Source organism: Syzygium oleosum, unplaced genomic scaffold (genome assembly GCF_021117445.2).
Source record: "Syzygium oleosum isolate NSW1041296 unplaced genomic scaffold, Sole_v2.1 Sole_v2.23, whole genome shotgun sequence".
In the NCBI taxonomy this organism is placed as follows: domain Eukaryota; kingdom Viridiplantae; phylum Streptophyta; class Magnoliopsida; order Myrtales; family Myrtaceae; genus Syzygium; species Syzygium oleosum.
This window is the reverse complement of record NW_026607507.1, coordinates 5291042-5297906: the sequence shown is the minus strand read 5'-3', so window position 1 is coordinate 5297906 and position 6865 is coordinate 5291042. Positions and strand designations below refer to the sequence as shown.

The following is a 6865-nucleotide window of genomic DNA, read 5'->3' as shown; positions in this document are numbered from 1 at the left end:
TACTCTGTTTCAATAGAACACAAATGTTATTTTATAATTATAAATCCGAATTTTAATAAATAAAAAATAATAATCGTTGATTAGTGCCAAATTTGTTCTACACTCACCAAAATCGCGCAACTATTCGCACGCCCGCACGCGGGTATAGTAGGGTCTAGTTCATTTAGCTATTGTCTTTATTTGTAAGAAAAGAAGACTTTCACAATTATATATTCGCCAACACACTCCCATTTTATTTATGTGGAACAAGGTACTTTCCAACATAAGCACCTTTGTGCCGCTCTTCAAGCATGACATTGATATATAATCAACACATTTCTCTCCTCCCCTATGTAGCTCTCCCAAATTTGAAATAGTTAAGTTTTTCAAATCGGTAGTCACTTAAAAAGTACTCCTTCTGGAGATAGATCTATAGACAACGTTGTTATACACCCTATCGTAATTACAGGCTTCCAAGCAAACTGGTGGTTCATAGATTCCTCTTTTGAAACATTTTTTCGTGGCCACAGGATTGTTATCCCACGGAGCCATGTTTAAACGTGCAATAAATAAAACGTGGTTCCCAAGAAACACACGTGCATGAGGCGGAGAAAATATTGGGTGCCACTAGGGATTCCACCGTGGAGAAATAACAACTCCGGCGTGGCGACACGTGTCCGAGACGATCCACATGTCAGGAAGGCTCTCCCACGGCGCTGAGCTGAGCTGAGCTGAAGCTGGGAGAAATTTTTTTTAAAAGCAGCCCTCTCTCTCCACACTCCCTCTCTCTCTTTCGCGCTCCCCATCTGCTCTCCACACCCTCTCTCTCTCTCTTTCGCGCTCCCCATCTGCTCTCTGCTCTGCGCTCCGTCTCCCTCACCCAATATTTTCTCCCCTCCCACGGCACAGCACAGAGCTGAGAGATCTGGAGAGAGAAAATTTTTGAATAAAATCAAGCGCCCTCTCTCTCCAGTCTCTCTCTCTCTTTCGCGCTCCCAATCTCTATCCCTGCGCTCTGTCTCCCTCACGCCGCGCCCACGCCGACGCCGCCTCCGACGAGCGACGCCCTAGCCTCCGCCTCCGCCTCCGCCTTAGCCTCCGATGCCGACGCCTCCGACGAGCAAGGTCTGCTGCTGCCCACGAGCGACGTCCGTCGCCTCCCACGAGCCGTTGCCTCCCACGAGCGAGGTCCGCTGCCTCCGATGAGCGAGGTCTGTCTCCTCGCGCCGACGCCCTAGCCGCCTCCGGCGAGTGACGCCCTAGCCTCCGCCTCCGCCCTAGCCTCTGACACCTCCGACGAGCGAGGTTCGCCGTTGCCCATGAGCGACGTCCGTCGCCTCCCACAAGCGAGGTCCGCTACCTCCGGCGAGCGAGGTCTGTCTCCTCGCGCCAACGCCCTGGCCGCCTCCGGCGAGTGACGCCCTAACCTCCGCCTCCGCCCTAGCCTCTGACACCTCCGACGAGCGAGGTTCGCCGTTGCCCACGAGCGACGTCCGTCACCTCCCACGAGCGAGGTCCGCTACCTCCGACGAGCGAGGTCTGTCTCCTCGCGCCGACGCCGACGCTGCCTCCGACGAGCGACGCCCTAGCCTCCGCCTCCGCCCTAGCCCCCAACGCCCATGCCGAAGACGCCTCCGACGAAGCCCGACGCCGACGCCGACGACGCCTACAACGAGCGAGGTCCGCTGCCTCCGACGAGCGAGGTCCGTCTCCTCGCGTCAACGCCGACCCCTAGCCTTCGACGAGCGACGCCCTAGACGCCGACGCCGATGCCGACGACACCTCCGACGAAGCCCGACGCCGACGCCCTAGCCTCAGACGCCAACCCACAAAAGTTCAATTTCCAAACTCATTGAGGTTTCATGAGTTCACGCCTTCTGAATGTTCGCTGAATAGTGGGCAGGCCGTGCATTTTCTTTCTAAGCGCATCGTGCCTCTAAACCAAGCCCGCGGGTTTTTCCATTGGAGGAGGTAACGACCCTTCATCATCTTTCGTGCTTTTCTCTCGTTACAACTTCGTTTTTTGCCGCTTCAGAGCATATTCTTCGTGTAATTACTTTTGCTGTTTCAATGTTGTTGACTTCCTAGTCCTGCCATCGTTTGCTTTTGCTTCGAATATGTGCTTCGTGTGATTGCTTGTGCTGTTTGAATATTCTTGACTTCCTAATCCTGCCACTGTTTGTTTTTGCTTCGAAGAGATATGCGGTTTGAGCTACATGCAGGTGGCGCGTCCTTCGTACTTCGATCGTTCCATCAAATTCTTGCTGTTTTTTTCTCTTTTGGGGGTTGTTGGGGGTTGTCCGGAAAGAGTTTGGTGATTAAGACTCGAGTACTCTTATTTAGCCAAGCTTTAGCATTGAAGAAATATCGAAAACACTTTTGAATCTCTATGGCTGGATTGTGTTCTGTTTATAATGCGCAAGGACTGAAAGAACTCATGGGGGCAGAGGGGTCGACATTTTCAAATTCAGCTTACGTGCAAACCAAAGATGTGAACAGTATCCAGATAGTTGGTAGTCGATTTAACAGGAACATATTATAACCAATGTACTAACAATTTGCATTGACAAAATTCGTTTAATTTAGTAACTAACAAGAGTTGGTTTTACTGGTTGCCGAATAAATTGCAGGGCATCCCTTTAAGTGTGGGCTTAAACTCTTAGTGGCACATCAATCTGCCTGGAAAATACTCTGCCTCAATCTGCAAGAACAGAATTCTCTAAAAGCAGAGGTTCTGGTATGGAATTTGAGTCGGATTGGACAAAGCACCGAAAGACCTCAGCATATGCTGCATTTGCAATCTGTTCCGCCACATCTTTCATGCCTTGGTCCTATAAAATTCCTATAGCTGAAGGTTACTGTGAATTTCTCTAATTAGAAGCCTTCCTATCGAGTTAGCTCGTCCTTGGGGAGGTCAATCCAGAGACGGACTGGCTTGCTGCGCCGGAATATAACATCATTCAGAAGACCATCCCAAAGGATATTGATGCTTCGTTTCTTGGTTTCTTACACTTTTGGCAGATTCACGAGTCTGGATTCATGTTACTTCAAATATTCTGTTAAATTAGATACGTCAGGAGTGGTCCAAAATGAAGCATCAATACCTGTCCGGGAATTCTTCTGTGAACGATCAATTTTGTCATTTTATCACCTTTAGTGTTTTTATGCTTCTGTCTTTAAAAAAGCATAGGATTTAATAGTTTGGATGACTTTTCCTTTGAGCAGGTTGCACAATTGGAGGACATAATAGCAGAAAGAGGAGCTTGTGGAGTTGGGTTTATTGCCCCGACTTCCGCCGTTGCCTCCGCCTGCCCAAGAGCAGCTGGGTCCCAAGCTCGTTCGCAATCTCCACCACCAGTCAAACTCACTCTCTCCCTCGCTGAAGTTCCTTCTTGAACGCACGATGAAGCAGCTCGCGCGGAGCGAATGATTTGCAGGTCGTTTCGCCTCTGGAATTCGTGCTCCGAGCTTCGGATGGTGAATTGATGTATCCGTTTCTTCCATGGTGGTGGTGCTGATCTAGGTCCTCTTCCGCTGCTGCATCGGACCTCGGGAATGGAGGTCGTGGTTCACTAGGGAATCGGAGGAGGTAAGCTTGCTTGGCTTTCGATATCTTTCTGATTACGCAGCCTCGCAGTTGCTTTCGGTTCGATGGTGTTTCGAGCTCTTTTGAGGTTTTACGATGTGTCTGTCTTCGGTTTTGGATTATAGGTCCTAGCTTTTAATTGTCTTGGAAAAGACCAAGGCCTTAGCGATCTGATAGAGCAGATTAGTTTCGTTTTGATGCCGCAGTCTTGCGAACGTGGAGTTAGGAGGATTGGGATCGTGGTTAGGTTTTTTGTTTCGAGCTGCTCTGTTCTTTCTTAGCTACAAAGGCTCGTTCTTGTTTGGTTCCGTACCTTAGTCAGATGGGCTTGTGCGCCTTATGTGCATAGGCGGCTTGGATGCTATGAGGTGATTTTGTTTTGTCGTTGGTAAGAGAAGATTTCCATGGTCAATGACGTATTTCATCATTCTAGGATTGTTTGGTCGGAGGATATTTGTATATTTCCAGAAGGCAAAGGCTGCACTGGATCAATTAGAGAATAAGGAATTTCCAGAGCCCGAGAAGAATGAGGGCGAGGAGGAGGGTGAACAGGATGAAGAGGAAGAGGAAGTAATTACGGAAGAGATATGTTCTTTGATGTCATATACCAGAATCCAGATTCTCTTTAAATCTCAGTTTCATTCATTACATTTAAATGGCTTTGGCTTGTTCATTTTGTTTCCTAGAAATGGTGAAACATATTGTTTTAATGGAGTCAGATTTTAGTTTCAGACTATCATATGCTTTTGTTGCATCCTTGGTTCTATGGCAGTGAAAGTAGGTGAAATGACAGTGAATTAGTGATGTGTAGTGCACGACTGAGATCAGTAAGAGGATTTTCTACATTCATTATGCTGTGCAACTGAATGCTTCTTTTTTCATAACTCGTGAAAACGTTTGTCACCCATTATGTTCATCAGATTGAAGATGGAGGTTCAGTTGATTAAGCAACTGCTTTTGCCTTTCTTTGCAGTTCATCTTAAAACTCTTCCAAACTTTCGGAAGTTCATCTGTGTGACTGAAATTCCGTAGTGAAAAATTTGTCAGATATCTGCCTCTTGTTATTTCTCTCAAGTCCTTGAATATCACGATAAAAAAAAAGTCCTTGAATATAAAATGTTGCATAAGCATCAGTTCACGAAGTTCATTGCTGAATCATTTTTAGTATGACTCATGGAAAAAGTGGCACTACAGTAATGAATGACTGCTTTCTGCTGTATACAGGATCTGCTGGCTGTATTGATGAAGCTAAGAGATGAGTATAACTACTGCCTCTTCTGTGGATGTTGGGTGAGTTAGCATCTTGCAGTGGTTTCATTTGGTTACTGTTCGATTAGATGAGTACATCATATTACATTGTAAGCCGGCAATATTGTAAGCTAAAATGCTACTTTTAGTAGTCGGGTACTGAATATTAGCATCTTCACTTTTTTATCACGAGCAGGAGGTCTCTAAGTCAATGAAGTCGCCACTATGCAGCTGATCTATTGCAGGTAATGGCAACTAGAAGTCCCAATGTAGACTCCGCAAAGCTTTAACATTTTTAGGCTGATTCCATAAGTCAAAGCCGAAGGTTAAGATATGATAGGTTGATCAACTTTGTTATCTTTGTCAGCAATTTGTTGGGACCAGTGCTTTCCTGAGACAGCTCTAGCATTTTGCGTTAATCTTTTGATATATATGAGCTGAGATATGAGATAATTAGTTCGAGTAGAATGGGGCATTCCAATGTTACTTACAGAACCAAGTAGAATGGGGCATTCACATGTTTAGATACATTCTTTGCTAATCATGCTACTCATCATCTGGTCATTGATTTTATTAGCTTATCAAAAGATGCATGCTTGTGTCATATGATGTTTCATTCGAGCTGATTCTTCAAACTTGGAACTTTCTTATTTCAGGTAGTCTATAGCGACGTCTATATGCTTGTGGTATGAAATGGATGGTGATCGGTAAGCTTCCTTACCGCGTCAAAACCGCAATCGCAAGCTTTTGTGACGGCTGGTTGTACTTTACATCGGGGTAGCGGGATCGAGGGCCAGATAATCCGCAACCTAAGATGGTCATTGGAGACATGTGGAGGACCAAATTGAGACTCTGATGCGAGTTACGTGAAGTCGACCGTATGAAGCATTGTCTTAGCTTAGATTTTTTTTCTTCTTTTTCACTCACATTTTCTCTAGTACAGCGTTTCTCCGACTCCATGTCGTTCTATTGAGTTGATGCCGATTTTGGCACATCATTTTTATCTTAGCAATGTTAGGGAAAACAGAAGCTATAGGAAGGCTCAGAATTAAGTTTGTGAAATTATTTGAAACAAGCAGACCTTTTGGCATTAAGTCTACAGAATTTTTTTTTTGCATCTTTATAGCCATTTACTCTCTCTCTCTTTCTCTTTCTCTCTCTCTCTCTCTCTAAGCTTACTGATTACTGTAACTCTAAGCTTACTGATTACTGTAAAATCTCATGTGGAAAATTTCAAAAATTCGTTTTGAGCAAACATTAAGTCCAAATCAAGATCCGTAAAATCCCATGGCTCCACGATACCCTAAACTATCAATTCTACAAAAATGCGCAGCTCAACAACTCAAAAATCGGACTTCGCGGCCAAATATGGCCTGAAGGCAGCTGGACGTGTACTGTTCACTTTGCGCGTAAAACTTCAAAAATTCGTTTCGGGCAAACGTTAAGTCCAAATCAAGATTCGTAAAATTCCACGGCTCCACGACACCCTAAACTACCAATTCTATAAAAATTCCCAGCTTAACGACTCAAAAGTCGGACTTCACGGCCAAATATGGCCTTAAGGCTGCCGGACGTGTACTGTTCGCTTCGCGCGTAAAACTTCAAAAATTCGTTTCGGGCAAACGGTAAGTCCAAATCAAGATCCATAAAATCCCATGGCTCCACGATACCCTAAACTACCAATTCTATAAAAATACACAGCTCAACGACTCAAAAATCGGACTTCGCGGCGAAATATGGCCTGAAGGCTGCCGGACGTGTACTGTTCGCTTCGCGAGTAAAACTTCAAAAATTCGTTTCGGGCAAACGATAAGTCCAAATCAAGATCCGTAAAATCCCATGGCTCCACGACACCCTAAACTACCAATTCTATAAAAATGCGCAGCTCAATGACTAAAAAATCAGACTTCGCAGCGAAATATGGCCTGAAGGCTGCCGGACGTGTACTGTTCGCTACTTCAAAAATTCGTTTCGGGCAAACGGTAAGTTCAAATCAAGATCCGTAAAATCCCAAGGCTTCACGACACCCTAAACTACCAATTCTACAAAAAT

At 45.4% G+C, this 6865-nt stretch overlaps 1 long non-coding RNA gene across 6 annotated transcripts; it reads left to right on the top strand.

The window, feature by feature from the left end:
* Positions 1–1105: 1105 nt before the first annotated feature.
* Positions 1106–5669, top strand: LOC130140955 (uncharacterized). Of its 6 annotated transcripts, none has more exons than XR_008818921.1 (6): positions 1106–1190; positions 1683–1950; positions 2610–3568; positions 4790–4855; positions 5010–5058; positions 5470–5669. It is a non-coding gene; the product is annotated as an uncharacterized LOC130140955 (long non-coding RNA). The 6 variants fall into 6 exon arrangements; XR_008818922.1 differs by having other exon boundaries at positions 1124–1167; positions 1660–1950; XR_008818918.1 differs by lacking the exon at positions 1106–1190 and having other exon boundaries at positions 1311–1950.
* Positions 5670–6865: the final 1196 nt, after the last annotated feature.